This window comes from Pseudophryne corroboree, chromosome 11 (genome assembly GCF_028390025.1).
Source record: "Pseudophryne corroboree isolate aPseCor3 chromosome 11, aPseCor3.hap2, whole genome shotgun sequence".
Lineage (NCBI taxonomy): Eukaryota > Metazoa > Chordata > Amphibia > Anura > Myobatrachidae > Pseudophryne > Pseudophryne corroboree.
The window spans coordinates 170,099,569-170,115,741 of NC_086454.1; the positions used below are offsets into that span (position 1 = coordinate 170,099,569).

At 42.5% G+C, this 16,173-nt stretch overlaps 1 protein-coding gene across 3 annotated transcripts in view; it reads right to left on the reverse strand.

The window, feature by feature from the left end:
* LOC134969246 (USP6 N-terminal-like protein) overlaps nucleotides 1-16,173 on the reverse strand; it is a 379,876-nt gene that overhangs the window by 307,989 nt on the left and 55,714 nt on the right. The window contains exon 1 of one of the 3 annotated variants that reach the window (XM_063945069.1): nucleotides 5,246-5,327. The exons of 1 other annotated variant lie outside the window; for it this stretch is intronic. The gene's annotated coding sequence lies outside the window, so the exon portion shown is untranslated. Of the gene's footprint in view, nucleotides 1-2,421; nucleotides 2,782-5,245; nucleotides 5,328-16,173 lie in introns of those variants that run through there. One more of the 3 variants, XM_063945068.1, reaches the window with a different exon arrangement.

A 16,173-nucleotide genomic window follows, 5' to 3' on the forward strand; every position in this document is an offset into this window, starting at 1 on the left:
GAGAGGGAGAGAGAGAGGTGTCAGGGAGCGAGAGAGTGTGTCAGGGAGAGAGAGAGAGTGTCAGGGAGAGGGAGGGAGGGAGAGATAGAATGTCAGAGGGAGAGAGACAGTGTCAGGGGGGAGAGAGACAGTGTCAGGGGAAGAGAGGGAGAGACAGTCAGGTAGAGAGACCAAGTGTCAGGGAGAAATGGGGAGAGCGTGTCGGAGAGAGAGACAGATAGTCTCAGAGAGAGAGGCAGAGTCATGGAGGGAGGTCGAGAGAGAATCAGGGACAGAGCAAGTGTGTCAGGGAGAGACAGACAGTCTGAGGGAGAGAGAGGCATTGTCATGGAGGGAGGGAGAGAGAGAGTGTCAGGGACAGAGAGGAAACAGAATGTTAGGCAGAGAGGAGAGGAGGACTGTCAGTGAGAGAGAGAGGGGGAGAGCAAGCTGGAGAGATTTTACCTGACTACAGAACATGTCTCTCATGGGGGGCGGGCACTTCTCGGCATTAAGCCCTGCCCCCTAAACATCCGCAAATCACGGCACTACTGATCTACTGCCGGGAGCCGGCACGGTAATTGGGAAGGGGGGTGGGTTTGTTCCTGTGAACCTTGGTGCCTCTCAAGATCTCGGGGCCCAGGACGGGGGTACCCTTTGTACCCCCTCATCGCCGGGCCTGAGCACTTCTACTGCTTGGATACCACATTCAATAACTAACACGGAATGATTACATGTAGAAAAAAAATATATGCTCTTGATGTCCAGTTTGTGGGGTATGCTGCAGCTTTGTCTTTTGATGTTGAGGTCCTATCATAAGGACCTCTGTTTTATGAGAATTCAGTCACAGCCTACTGGCACTCATCCACTCCTGGAGCTCAGGTAGACAGCCTTTAGGGTTGTTATTGAATTCTCAGTACCTGGAGTAAAGGGCAGGTATAGGTGCATATCATCTGCATATCAGTGGTACCTGGCCATGGTACCCGATTATTTCACCCAGAGGCAGCATGTCTACTGCACAAAGCATGGGGGATAGTACAGAACATGGCAGTAGCACTGGTGGAGATGAGTATACTCCAGTATACTCTCTCTCTTTATATCAGGGATAGGGAACCTTTGGCCCTCCAGCTGTTGAACTACACATCCCAGCAAGCCTTGCAATAGTTTTAGCATGGCTAAATAGCAAAACTGTAGCAGGCATGCTGGGCTGTGTAGTTCAACAACAGCTGGAGGGCCAAAGGTTCCCCACCCCTGCTCTATATGTATAATAGGCAAAAGAATGTGTCACTCTGCTGACTGCTGAATCACAAATGTCCGACTTGGGTGCCCTCCCAAGAGAGCGCACACCCCAAATGACGGAGGAAGGTGACACAGGTGTGTCCTGAATATTATTATCCTTTATTTACATGGCGCCACAAGGGATCCACAGCGTCCAATTACAGAGTACATAAACAAGCAAGTTAAAAGAGAAAACAGTGACTTACTGTTCAAGACAATATAGGACAAGTACAGCATATATAAACATTTTTGCATTAGCAGACGACACTGATATTAAGTATCAGGGTGACAGAAAACCAAGGTATTTGGTGCCGTAGAAGGGAGTATGTAATAGAGAAAGATTAATAAGAGAAGGAAAAGCTCATGAGGGAAGAGGGCCCTGCTCATGAGATCTTACATTCTAAAGGTGAAGGGGACTGATGTAATAAACAATTTGTTCCCCCACTCTCAAGACTTGGAGAGTCACCCTTCTCCGTTAAATATATTTATTAACAGTTTGCTATATAGTGCAGCAAATTCTGTAGCCCTTTACAATTGAAAACAACAGTGATAACACAAAACTGGGTAACAACAGACAGTAATAGCTGCAGAGGGGCCCTGCTCGCAAGCTTACTATATACTGTATATATAAAAATTATAAATGACACCCTTGTATATTCTTGGTGGTTAGGTGCAAAGAGGAAGACATTTGACACATCCTCTAGCTGGGGATGTGGTTGATTTGCAATTTAAATATGTCAAGACAGAAATAAGCAGGAGAGTGTGGGCCCAGACCTTTGGTATTTCGCGTTAAGCATTATTATTATTATTATTATTATTATTATTATATATATCATACAAATTTTTAGTGTGCATATCACTTACATGTGTAATAAGTAAGTATGTGCATTTAAATAAATCCTAACACAGATATATTCATTTTATGATGTGTAAATCTGGTTTGTGATATGATTGCATTGGATAAAATGCTCAGGCATGTATTCCAATACCATACAGTAATTCAGCCTCAGTGACCCATTGTTGCAGGGCTGTGTGCCTGGGATGTCTATATATAGGAGAAGCACGTTGTACAGACACAGAATAACAGGCAGCATCACCACCCCTCATGCAGAAGAATAGATGGAGGATGCTGATGTCCCCAGCACACCAAGATCACGTCCATACCTTTATCACGGCGTTATTCCCTTGGTTCAGTGCTCAAGTCTTGCTCGTGTCACCTCACACCCCCGGCCTCATGCATCCTCTGTCCCGAAGCAGCAGCTACAGCTGTGCGGATCAGTGTTTCCACTCTGAAATCTCAGGATTCCCTGGTGCGACCCGATCTTTCCTAGTCAAAATCTCAAATCCCTTATTTTTCACCCAGTCCATTCCTTTTGGTTAAAACACTGCAATAGGTGCTTTAATAGCCTAAATTGTCAATGCTTACATGAAGTCCCTATATGATTTTCTTTGTGCAGTGATCAGACTGCAAAAAAAGCTAGTGACTAGATTCCTGCTGCTGCTCGCACGGTTCAACTACTCCACCCCTCCCCTCTCCATTCCCTTCCCCTTTCGTCTCCACTCTCCACCCCCTCCTCTATGCTAAATGGCAATATAGAATGCATTAGAAAAGAGACTACCCCTCTTAAAATTCCAAAAGTGAATTTAAAATAAAATACATTTTTTTTGTACAAATTACTTTTTTATTTTGTGATGGACTTGCAGTTGCTTGTAAATACATGCATATTCTCAAGGATAACACTACACAAAAGAATACTGTGGCAGCAAATTGCCACAGTGAAAACAATTCTGTTACCAGTTTTTGCATTCGATTAAAGGCGCATACGCGCAGTGAGATATTGACTATGTGCTGATTTTGACTTTGCAATTTCCCTTGAACTCCCTGGAGCCCAGAACCACTGATATTGAATATCTTTACTTGCGATTTTGACTATGTGTGACTTTAACTAAGTGTCAATTTGACTATACTATGTACTAGATTGTACACAATATAGTCAAAATTGCCTTGCTTGCACAGTCTATTTTTTCTTACGATACCATACCCTCCAACATTTTACACAGAAAAATCGGTACAAATTAGGAAAGGGGCGTGACCACAGGTAAAGTGGGCGTGGCCACACCCAATTTCCTATACTTTCATTGGGAGTTTGGAGAGAGACAAAAAATGGTACAGACCATAAAAAAAAGGTACTGTACCTGGTAAAAAGGTACAGTTGGAGGGTATGCGATACTGACCCCACGGGGGAGCGCGCATCGGTATCACAAGCTGTGTACACATGGTGTGATATGTGCTAACTTTTCTTACAATTTTGACTATATAGTCAAAACTCCACTGTGTGTATGTACTTAACAGTTTAGCACTGTTTATATAAAAATACTGTTCTCTGTACTCCCTGTTTCTGGCATAGGATAACAACTCAACATTGCATTATAAGTGTTTAACATACATTACATCAGTTAGTATCCGGATGATAGGTCGACACAAAATGATTCACATGCATATGGTCCAAAGGTCGACGGGTTCAAATGGTCGAGATGACAATAGTCGACGTGAGTTTTTTGGAATTCTTTTCATTTTTTCATACTTTGCTATCCATGTGGACTACAATTGGAACGGTCACCATGCCCAAAGCATGGCAAGCGAAGTTTTGGTAATGTGGGTTCCATATGCTGGAAGCTAAATTTTGACACCAAAAAAAACTCATGTTGACCTCTACTGTGTTGAACGTGTTCCACATGTTGACCTTGTGCATGTCGACATTTGGTGTTGATCTAGACCAGTGTTTTTTAACCACTGTGCTGTGACACACTAGTGTGCAGTGAGCAGTCTTCAGGTGTGCCACCGTAGACGCAGAGCTGGGCACGCCAGTGAGCTGCCGCTACTGAGGCCTTGGAACGATCAATACTGGTGGGTCTAGCGGTTGTAGAGCCGGTTCTAATTTTGGGCCCAGGCAGTTCTGGGCTCTTCTGACTTTCTCAGACGTGGCTCAGGCCTTGACCTATGGGGAAGCTGCGACAGGACACCCTAGGACACGCAGCTGACATCCTAGGGACACGCACCATGCATCACCATTATATTTGAGTAAAAAAATAATGATGGTGTGCCTTGGCAATATTTAAATATTGTTCAGTGTGCCGCGAGTTGAAAAAGATTGAAAAACACTGATCTAGACACTTAGGGGAACATTTACTAAGCAGTGATAAGAGCGGAGAAGTGAGCCAGTGGAGAAATTTCCCCATCAACAGCTCTGTATCATTTTATAGTATGCAAATTATAGATGTTACTTCAGTGCTGATTGGTTGCCATGGGCAACTTGTCCACTGGCTAACTTCTCCACTCTTATCACTGCTTAGTAAATGTACCCCTTATTACCTTTTTACTGCCAACCTACTATACATAACACCAAACAGATAAGATAAATAAATGCTAGAGCACTCCACAACAGAGGCATCACTGGATGTGGTGACACCTGGTGCGCACCCTTTATATCATGGGTCTTCATCCTGTGGCCCTCCAGCTGCTGTGAAACTACACATCCCAGCATGCCCTGCCACAGTTTTGCTATTAAGGTATGCTAAAACTGAGGCAGGGCATGCTGGGATGTGTAGTTCCACAGCAGCTGGAGGGTCGCAGGTTGAAGACCCATGCTTTATATGCTAGCGTGCCAGAGGCACACCTGCGGCAAAAAGGGGGCATGGTTGCAAATAAAGGGGGCATGGCCTCACGGTATCTTCACTCTGGGAGTGTGTCCAGCATCTCCGGAGATGCTGTACTGTACTGGGCTGCCCCCAGAGACTGTCTGTAGCGCTCCACTTCTATGACAGGAGCCGGGTGCTGTAGCAGACTAACATACTGCAGCACCTGGCTCTTGTCACTGTGGAGGAGCCCACAAATTGGTGTCACCCTTTCCAGATGTCACACCCAGGTGCGGGCCGCACCCACCTTGTGACTCCACAACAAAACATATTATACAGTATATAGGCTTACCATACCATCCCTTTAAACCAGGACACTCATGGATTACACAGGTTCTGTGGCTGATTAAAACCAGGTGAAATGCAGGATCCAGTCACAGACCCTGTGTAATTCATGGGTGTCCCAATTTAAAGGGATAGTATGGTAAGCCTAGTTCTTTATCATTAACAATATCATAGAAGTTCTCAAATTCTGACCTTATGATAACATTATATGTTATAAGGAAATCCATGCTTGTGCACAGGTGGTGTATAATGAAACAGGTACTAAAATCAGTGTTTCCACTTACCATTTTTGTCCCCCCCCCCCCCCCCCCTCCCAAATAAAATGCCCCTATTAGGAGTCGGACCACTGTAAAACAGCTTTTAAAAGCGGAAAAAATTTAATAATGCAAAGATTTGTTTTTTTGTTATTTTAAGATGCTCAATTACTGTCCTGCCTGTTGGTTAAGAAATCTGTCACTCAGCGTGACTCTAAAATCTGTACTTAGGCTAACAGTCCAGGTTTAGAGATATCTCCTATGCTTATCAGTACAGGTTTTACAGATAGCCAGGCTTAAGCACAGATTATATTAGCACCTCAGTCAGTTTGATAATACTGAAAATCAAATCTGTGCACAAGCATGGATAGTTATGGAACCGGAGGACAGAGTTTCAGAACTACACGAGTTGACTTCTAGAAAATATATATACAAAGTATTGCATTATAACCAGTTGTTCCCTTTTAATTTAATGGAACAGTTCAGTCATCAGTGTTGTAGGAAATATGATAAAACAAGATATATAAATATCTCCAAACAGTTTTTAGAACTTTGCACACATGCTAATTAAAAGCAAATCCTGGCTGCTGTCTAGGTGTTATTGCTGGCCTTTATCCCTCCCATTCCAATCCCAACAGCAAAAAGCAGCATTTAGAAAGCAGTATATATAAATAATACATACTAACATACATAAAAGTTGAAAAATAAATACTAACCTAGTATAAAAATTGTACAGGGTATGAAAAATCTGCCTTAAAAATGTAATATATGAACAGTACAAAAAAGCTAGATTGAGATATATATTTATTTTATGTTATATACATATTTTGGATTCAGGATTTATGGTATAAAAAGCCAACAAAAAAGTAATTAATGTCACCACCAGTGTGCAGCAAATAGCAGCAGGTTCAGGCTAATTACCTTCCTCAGCTATTATTAAAATAGTAAGCTAAGGTAACAGAACTCACATAGATATGTGTTGACCTAAAAAAAAAAAAAAGATATGTCCATGTCACGAGTCCAACTGTGTGATGACACACAGATTACAGTAAATTAAACTCAAATCTTATCATCCTCTATCCTTGTCAGTCAGACAAGTGTTTGGAAGAATCAGTGTCACTGGTGATGGCAGTGGCAGATGTGGGCCTGATTTAGAGATATATGCTATAATGTGTAAACAGCGGCTGTGCACAATATGCTTATTCACCAGTTGCCAGGATTTGTATTGAGACACCCACCAGCAACTTTGCAAGCCCCAGCCAATGCATACAGACGTAGGGTATATTTACTAAAGTGAAGGTTTATAAAAGTGGATATGTTACCCATAGCAACCAATCCGATTCTAGCTATTATCTTCTAGAACAGGCATGTCAAACTCAAAATCCCAACTGGGCCGAATAATCAAGGTCTAAGGGGTCTATTTATCACCATCCGCATACAAGGTTACGGATGGCATGTGATAAAATCGCCCAAACTCACACTGCAATAATTGATTATATCGCAGGTTTGTATCAATTATCACATGCAGGGACACTCCGCATAATCATCTGGGTATTTTTCGTAAAAATTACCCCAATGACCTGCTGTGTAGGCACCAACCCCGCTGACAATACTGCTACCACCGTCATCTGGTTGACCCCCCCCCCGCTCCCCCATCAAGACTACTTTACCAGTACAGGGAGCCAGTCCACGCTGCTCCTGCAGGGCTGCGTGCGCCGGATCCTGTGTGCTGCGGTGACCCCCGGTTCTGTAAAGTGAGCTGCCGCTTTGCAGCGTCACTTTACTGCATCGGGGTCACAGTGCAGCACATGGGGAACCAGCGCCCGGCAGCCTGCACCGGAGCACCGAACCCTGGCTCCCTGGACAGAGAAAGCTTGGCAAATGCCTGCCTATCACAGTGCTGCCCTTTGAAATTATCACAGGGCACATTGCTGTGGGTTTTTTTTTTTTCACATTTGTTTTTTTAGTCAATTCAGCTACATCGCATCTCCCATTATAAGTAAGGGGAATGCGATGTGGGTTACTAAAAAAAAATTGAATGAAAGGGTTTGGAGTAGTTTTTCATGAAAAATAATGAAATTTGTGAAAAGGGATTGAAAAAGAAAGAGTCCCGGAGCTGTGATATTACACTCAGTGGCGTAAGTTCGTCACAGTTGCCTGGAGGCAAGATAAATATTTGTGCCCCCCTATTTCCTATATTAATATAAATATATGTATATATATATATATATATGTTAAAAGAGAGAAAGCTGTGCAGCGCCAATTGGCGATAACAATACGTACTAGTATATAGACCAGAATTATTACAAATGCTCCTAAAAATGTACACTCCCTTCAATATATTTAGGGCGTCAGCTCATATCTTAAGTAAAAAACACTGGTAGGGCGTTTTATAAGAAATCTAAAAAAATGAATAAGATACGTTAGAGCGACCAATGGTGTTAATGAATAAAAAATAGGAGGGTAAAATTTAAAAATTTATTACTCACAGTAAAATTAGCACCAATAAAAGATAGAAACAAACCACAATAAAAAACACAATAAAAAAATATATATACTTAAAAACAAAAAAGAAAGGTTTTGAGATAAAAAAGTCAATACAGAATTATCACCAACATATAAAAACACAAAAAACAAAAATTGTTTAGAAAAGGGTATATGTGGTAAGATCTAAGAGGACTCAATTTAGAAAGATTATCAATTAATAAGATCAACTATTGGTAAAAAATCAATTTCTTAGCTTAAGAGAAGGTAGGTATCCCCAACGCGTTTCGTCCTATCTGGACTTCCTGAGGAAGTCCAGATAGGACGAAACGCGTTGGAGATACCTACCTTCTCTTAAGCTAAGAAATTGATTTTTTACCAATAGTTGATCTTATTAATTGATAATCTTTCTAAATTGAGTCCTCTTAGATCTTACCACATATACCCTTTTCTAAACAATTTTTGTTTTTTGTGTTTTTATATGTTGGTGATAATTCTGTATTGACTTTTTTATCTCAAAACCTTTCTTTTTTGTTTTTAAGTATATATATTTTTTTATTGTGTTTTTTATTGTGGTTTGTTTCTATCTTTTATTGGTGCTAATTTTACTGTGAGTAATAAATTTTTAAATTTTACCCTCCTATTTTTTATTCATTAACACCATTGGTCGCTCTAACGTATCTTATTCATTTTTTTAGATATATATATATATATATATTTATATATATATATATATATATATATATATATATAAATATATATATATATATATGGAGTGTTCTGAAAAAATGTATATACTGTATTTATACATTTAATTGTCTTTTATTTTAAATCACACATTTCTTAGCAATCATACCCAGGATTAGAACCCATGACCTGTTACACTAACAGCAGACACTTAACTAATGGAGTTATTTGCTCCTGTAGAGGAAGCATGAGAATTCTAACTATATGAAGTTACGTGTAATTGTCAAAGAAGTATCTTCATATAGTTAAAATTATTATATTTCCTATACAGGAGCAAACAGCTTCATCAGTAAGGTGTCTGCTTCCAGTGTAATATGTTGTGGTATCTAATCCTGGGTGTGATACTTGTAAACTGTGTATATTCAGTATAATAAAGAGGGTGTGATTTGTAAGGTGCAGGGACTAGTGAGGAAGTCGGCCACTGAAAAGACAGCGACAGCTATCAATTAACTTAATTCAATGGTGTCACAGAATGGGAGAAGTGCCCCCCTTCAGAGCAGGAGCCCGGCGGCAGATGACTCCGTTGCCTCCCAGAGTTCTGCCTCTGATTACACTCATATATCACTGTGAGGTCCCCTCTCCTCTTACTTTAATATAAATATAACAATATATATATATATATATATATATATATACATACAATTCTAAATGGAACGGCACTCAGAGGCTTTTTTTATGCAACAAGCGTGTATTAAAAATTCAATAATACATCAATTCAGTATATCAACGTTTCGGTGCCGACACGCACCGTCGTCAGGATATGATGTATAGTACAAACATAAAAAGACAAACACATACAACCTGTACAGCTTAACTCACCCTCCTAAATACCTGTGTAATCACCATTCACCTGAGCTCCGGGCGGGTGTCCGGCGTCCTGGCGTGCGGGGGCGCTCGGCGATGACGTCATCCCGTTGTCCAGACCATGCTGTAATCAGCGGGGCGCCTGTGCGCTGCGTCCACCCGTTGTCAGGACGACAGCCTGCAGGCGTGTTCGGTAACCATGGACGCCCTCGCGTCTCATGGCCCTTACTGTCCCGCTGGCTGTATTTGCCGAATGCCACTCCTTCACAGCTCTGTAAAATAAAAAGTTAAAAAGAGAAACTGGAACACCCAGTGGGCGTTATGTATGCTCTAAATATTAATATCCATGCACAGCAGTAATGGAGTATATATGTGTTATGATATAACATCCTCAATTTTTAAATTTAAAGGTTATAAAAATACTTTCCCTAGCGATATATAAATTATGCTTGATGCCCAACATGCCCTATTCGTAATCATAGAATCATTTTCAATTTTTGATGTCTTCTATATAAGGCTATTCCAACATATCTTCTCGTTTAGGCCCCTGGGGGCCACAGTGTCCAATCTCATGATCCATCTGGCTTCCAGAATCAATAATTGTTTGTTTCTATCGCCTCCCCGTCTGCTGATTGGTAGATGATCAATGATCATGTACCTAACACTTGTCAAAGTGTGACCACATTCCGCGAAGTGCTTGGCTACTGGTTGATCGCTGTTGCCGCTTTGGATCGCTTCACGTATAGCTGATCTGTGCTGAGTGGCTCTCTCCTTAAAGGGGCGTATAGTTTTGCCCACGTAGTACGAGCCACATGGGCATCGTATGATATATACAACGTAGGCCGTGGTGCAAGTTACCGCATGCTTAATAGGGATGTACTTCCCGCTGTGTGGGTGTCAGAACGCCTTTCCAGTATCCATATGACAGCATGTAGTGCAGTGGATACACTTGTAGCACCCCTTACGATGTTGTGTGCTCCCTGTAGTTGGAAAATTGCTAAATCCGGTTATATCAGTGCGTACCACCCAGTTCTTGATGTTTCTCCCTCGTCGGAAGCTTGTCATAGGTTTTTTTTGTTTTAAAACCCCTTAAGTCAGTATCGGTACTGACTATTGGCCATAGGGCCTTAGTGGCCTGTTGGATAACACTACTACTAGTTGTATAGTTCGTTGGCCAGATTATGCGGTCATCATTCTTATTTGTCTTTTTATGGGTGTATAGCAGCTGTTCCCTAGGGATTTGTAAAACTTTTCTTTTGTGCTGTAGAAGCATATCTTCTGGGTATCCTCGTTTCAGGAACTTGATCATCATCTCATCCAGCTGTTTATGCAATGATTCCTGGTCGCTATTAATGCGGGCAACCCTCAGCATTTGAGAGTACGGGAGTCCGGACTTTAGGGCTGTGGGATGGTGGCTATTGTACCCTAATAATGTGTTACGATCAGTACTATTGCTGTAAACAGACGTAACCAGTCTTCCCTCTCTGTTTACCAGGAGAACATCTAAATAACTTATTTCTTTAAAGCTGTATTTGTAAGTAAATTGTATCGGACCCTTAAGGGCATTAATGGACTCCACCAAGGTCACAAGTGTGTCAGCTGTTCCGGACCAAAATATGATGAGGTCATCTATGTATCGCAAAAATAATTTTGAGTGTTCCATAAATAGTGGATTACTGTAGAATAGATGTCGTTCCTCTGCGTACATGTAGATGTTTGCGTATGTTGGTGACACGTTTGATCCCATAGAACAACCGGATACCTGTAAATAAAAACGTCCATCAAAAAGAAAATAATTTCTGTGTAATACCAGGCTAAGAAGCTGTATGACAAATGCCACATTGGGTCTTGTGTACTGGTTACTGTTCCTGATGAATTCCTCTACTGCCCTGAGTCCGGCATCATGCGGGATCACTGTGTACAGGCTATGTACATCCATTGTGCACATCAATAAGTCAAATGGTGCTGTCATATAGTCATTAATGCGTAACAGGAAATTAGTAGTGTCTTTCACATAGGAATCTTCTCGAGTGATACATGGCTGTAGTATCGCATCCAAGTACTGTGAGACTGGTTGATATAATGATCCCATGGCTGATACTATGGGGCGTCCCGGAGGGTTTTCTGCGTCCTTGTGGACTTTAGGGACTGTGTATAATATCGGGGTCACCGGATGTGGTTGTGTTAAAGCTTTTAACACTCTTTCAGAAATGATACCCTCTTGTTGTGCCTGTTTGAGTATGTTATCCAGCTCACTTTTGTATTTGTTCACAGGATCCCTTGGTAGCTGGATATACACCGAGGTATCACTGAGTTGCCTCTGAATCTCCTTGCGGTAATCGGTGGTGTCCTGGACCACGATGGCCCCGCCCTTATCAGCCGGGCGGATGATGATGTCGGTATACTCGCTCAGTTTTTTAAGGGCCTCCCGCTCTCCTTTAGGGAGATTGTATCTTGTAAATTTATTCTCATTGTTATATTTATGTACAGAATCGTCTAATAGCCTTGTGAAGCATTTTAAAGATGGATTTAGGACCGGTGGGTCAAATGAAGATTTGATGTTTTTCCTGCAGAATTTTTCTATGGAATCTGGCCCATTCGTACTCACAGGCACGTCTCCTGTTTTGCCTGCGAAGAATTCTTGTAACCTGAGTTTTCTGCTAAATTGATGCAGATCCTTGCCCCAGTCGTATTCAGCGTGATGATTGGTGGGGACGAAAGCAAGTCCCCTACTTAACACTGAGATTTCATCCGCTGTGAGAATTCGCTGGGACAGGTTGAAGACTGGTTCTATGTCTTTTTCCACGGTGGGCGGCCTACCCCTCTTCGTTTGACCGCCCCTTCTTGTATAGAGCCTCCTGTGTTTGGGCCCCCAGTGCGGGTGCGTGCTCCTAAAGGGACGGCAGGTGGATTACTGTTGTCTTCACTTTCTGATATTACAAAATCGCTATCACTCTGTGATGCCGGTGTCTCATTAGTTTTTCTATAATCGCGTCGTCCTCTGAATTGGGTGTAAGGTCTCCTATAGTTCTTTTTAGGCTCTCCTCCTGTAATCCAGCGGTATACATTGTTCTCCTCATAGTCTTGTACGACTTTGGCACGTTTAAGTCTTTTGAATTTGATGAGGTCTGTTCGGTATTTATCACACTGATTCTGCAACTTCAAAAGCCAATCAGTGTGAGAATCTCCCCGTAAGGTGTCTGTGTGCACGGTTTCAAATGTGCTAATTTTTGCTTTCACACTCTCTAATTCTCTAGTGGCCTCCTCTATGACTAGTATCATTAAATCGAACGAGCATTTGTTAAGTATGGCTATCCACTTGCGGCAAAATGCTTGATTGTATCTGCCTATAGTAGGAGCATTCTTTACACGGAACCCTCGTGGGATAAACTTATCCCGATAATAGTCTGACAGGGTAATTCCGTGAAGAGTATAATCTATCTCCCGCTTTTTCATTTTATATAGGCTTTGATATAATATTTCACAAGAGTCTGCCTCAGCGCTGTATTGTGGATTCTCTTCAAACAGAATTCTGTTAATTTGTTCATCTGTGAAGCTCAAAGTCTCTCCCAATGGTGTAGTGGGTAGTGGGAGCAGTGGATGCGTCATTGTGTCTCAAGAGGGGCGATAATAATTTGAGTGTGAAAAGCAATATATAAAAAGTACATATGTCTCCCTGGGTGTCCAGTTGAAGGCAAGGTGTGTCAATGAAAGAATTCCATGGTGCTTTGAAAGATGAAGAAATGCTTTCTTCCAAATAAGTAGATTGGGTCCGGCACTCAATAAATGATCCAATTACCCCGGTGTCCTGATCCAAAAACGGTGTGCACCGCTGGTATACGATTCTAAATGGAACGGCACTCAGAGGCTTTTTTTATGCAACAAGCGTGTATTAAAAATTCAATAATACATCAATTCAGTATATCAACGTTTCGGTGCCGACACGCACCGTCGTCAGGATATGATGTATAGTACAAACATAAAAAGACAAACACATACAACCTGTACAGCTTAACTCACCCTCCGAAATACCTGTGTAATCACCATTCACCTGAGCTCCGGGCGGGTGTCCGGCGTCCTGGCGTGCGGGGGCGCTCGACGATGACGTCATCCCATTGTCCAGACCATGCTGTAATCAGCGGGGCGCCTGTGCGCTGCGTCCACCCGTTGTCAGGACGACAGCCTGCAGGCGTGTTCGGTAACCATGGACGCCCTCACGTCTCATGGCCCTTACTGTCCCGCTGGCTGTATTTGCCGAATGCCGCTCCTTCACAGCTCTGTAAAATAAAAAGTTAAAAAGAGAAACTGGAACACCCAGTGGGCGTTATGTATGCTCTAAATATTAATATCCATGCACAGCAGTAATGGAGTATATATGTGTTATGATATAACATCCTCAATTTTTAAATTTAAAGGTTATAAAAATACTTTCCCTAGCGATATATAAATTATGCTTGATGCCCAACATGCCCTATTCGTAATCATAGAATAATTTTCAATTTTTGATGTCTTCTATATAAGGCTATTCCAACATATCTTCTCGTTTAGGCCCCTTGGGGCCACAGTGTCCAATCCCATGATCCATCTGGCTTCCAGAATCAATAATTGTTTGTTTCTATCGCCTCCCCGTCTGCTGATTGGTAGATGATCAATGATCATGTACCTAACACTTGTCAAAGTGTGACCACATTCCGCGAAGTGCCTGGCTACCTGTTGATCGCTGTTGCCGCTTTGGATCGCCGCACGTATAGCTGATCTGTGCTGAGTTGCTCTCTCCTTAAAGGGGCGTATAGTTTTGCCCACGTAGTACGAGCCACATGGGCATCGTATGATATATACAACGTAGGCCGTGGTGCAAGTTACCGCATGCTTAATAGGGATGTACTTCCCGCTGTGTGGGTGTCGGAACGCCTTTCCAGTATCCATATGACAGCATGTAGTGCAGTGGATACACTTGTAGCACCCCTTACGATGTTGTGTGCTCCCTGTAGTTGGAAAATTGCTAAATCCGGTTATATCAGTGCGTACCACCCAGTTCTTGATGTTTCTCCCTCGTTGGAAGCTTGTCATAGGTTTTTTTGTTTTAAAACCCCTTAAGTCAGTATCGGTACTGACTATTGGCCATAGGGCCGGATTTAGCAATTTTCCAACTACAGGGAGCACACAACATCGTAAGGGGTGCTACAAGTGTATCCACTGCACTACATGCTGTCATATGGATACTGGAAAGGCGTTCCGACACCCACACAGCGGGAAGTACATCCCTATTAAGCATGCGGTAACTTGCACCACGGCCTACGTTGTATATATCATACGATGCCCATGTGGCTTGTACTACGTGGGCAAAACTATACGCCCCTTTAAGGAGAGAGCCACTCAGCACAGATCAGCTATACGTGCGGCGATCCAAAGCGGCAACAGCGATCAACCAGTAGCCAAGCACTTCGCGGAATGTGGTCACACTTTGACAAGTGTTAGGTACATGATCATTGATCATCTACCAATCAGCAGACGGGGAGGCGATAGAAACAAACAATTATTGATTCTGGAAGCCAGATGGATCATGAGATTGGACACTGTGGCCCCCAGGGGCCTAAACGAGAAGATATGTTGGAATAGCCTTATATAGAAGACATCAAAAATTGAAAATTATTCTATGATTACGAATAGGGCATGTTGGGCATCAAGCATAATTTATATATCGCTAGGGAAAGTATTTTTATAACCTTTAAATTTAAAAATTGAGGATGTTATATCATAACACATATATACTCCATTACTGCTGTGCATGGATATTAATATTTAGAGCATACATAACGCCCACTGGGTGTTCCAGTTTCTCTTTTTAACTTTTTATTTTACAGAGCTGTGAAGGAGCGGCATTCGGCAAATACAGCCAGCGGGACAGTAAGGGCCATGAGACGCGAGGGCGTCCATGGTTACCGAACACGCCTGCAGGCTGTCATCCTGACAACGGGTGGACGCAGCGCACAGGCGCCCCGCTGATTACAGCATGGTCTGGACAACGGGATGACGTCATCGCCGAGCGCCCCCGCACGCCAGGACGCCGGACACCCGCCCGGAGCTCAGGTGAATGGTGATTACACAGGTATTTCGGAGGGTGAGTTAAGCTGTACAGGTTGTATGTGTTTGTCTTTTTATGTTTGTACTATACATCATATCCTGACGACGGTGCGTGTCGGCACCGAAACGTTGATATACTGAATTTATGTATTATTGAATTTTTAATACACGCTTGTTGCATAAAAAAAGCCTCTGAGTGCCGTTCCATTTAGAATCGTATACCAGCGGTGCACACCGTTTTTGGATCAGGACACCGGGGTAATTGGATCATTTATTGAGTGCCGGACCCAATCGACTTATATATACATACACATATATATACACATATACATATACAGTATATACACACACATATACAGGGATGCTGCAGGTGGGGCCCGGAGGTACTGAGAGTGGGGGAGGGGCGGGTAATGCTTCTCCTCCTGGAAACAGCTAAGCTGCTGTCCTCCCTTTGGCTGTGGCTCTCCTAGAGACTCGCCACAGCAGTGCAGTGCCTAAACCTACTGTAAGTTCCCTATCCACCCCTGCCGCCTAACCCTCCTCGGCATAATTACGATCGAGA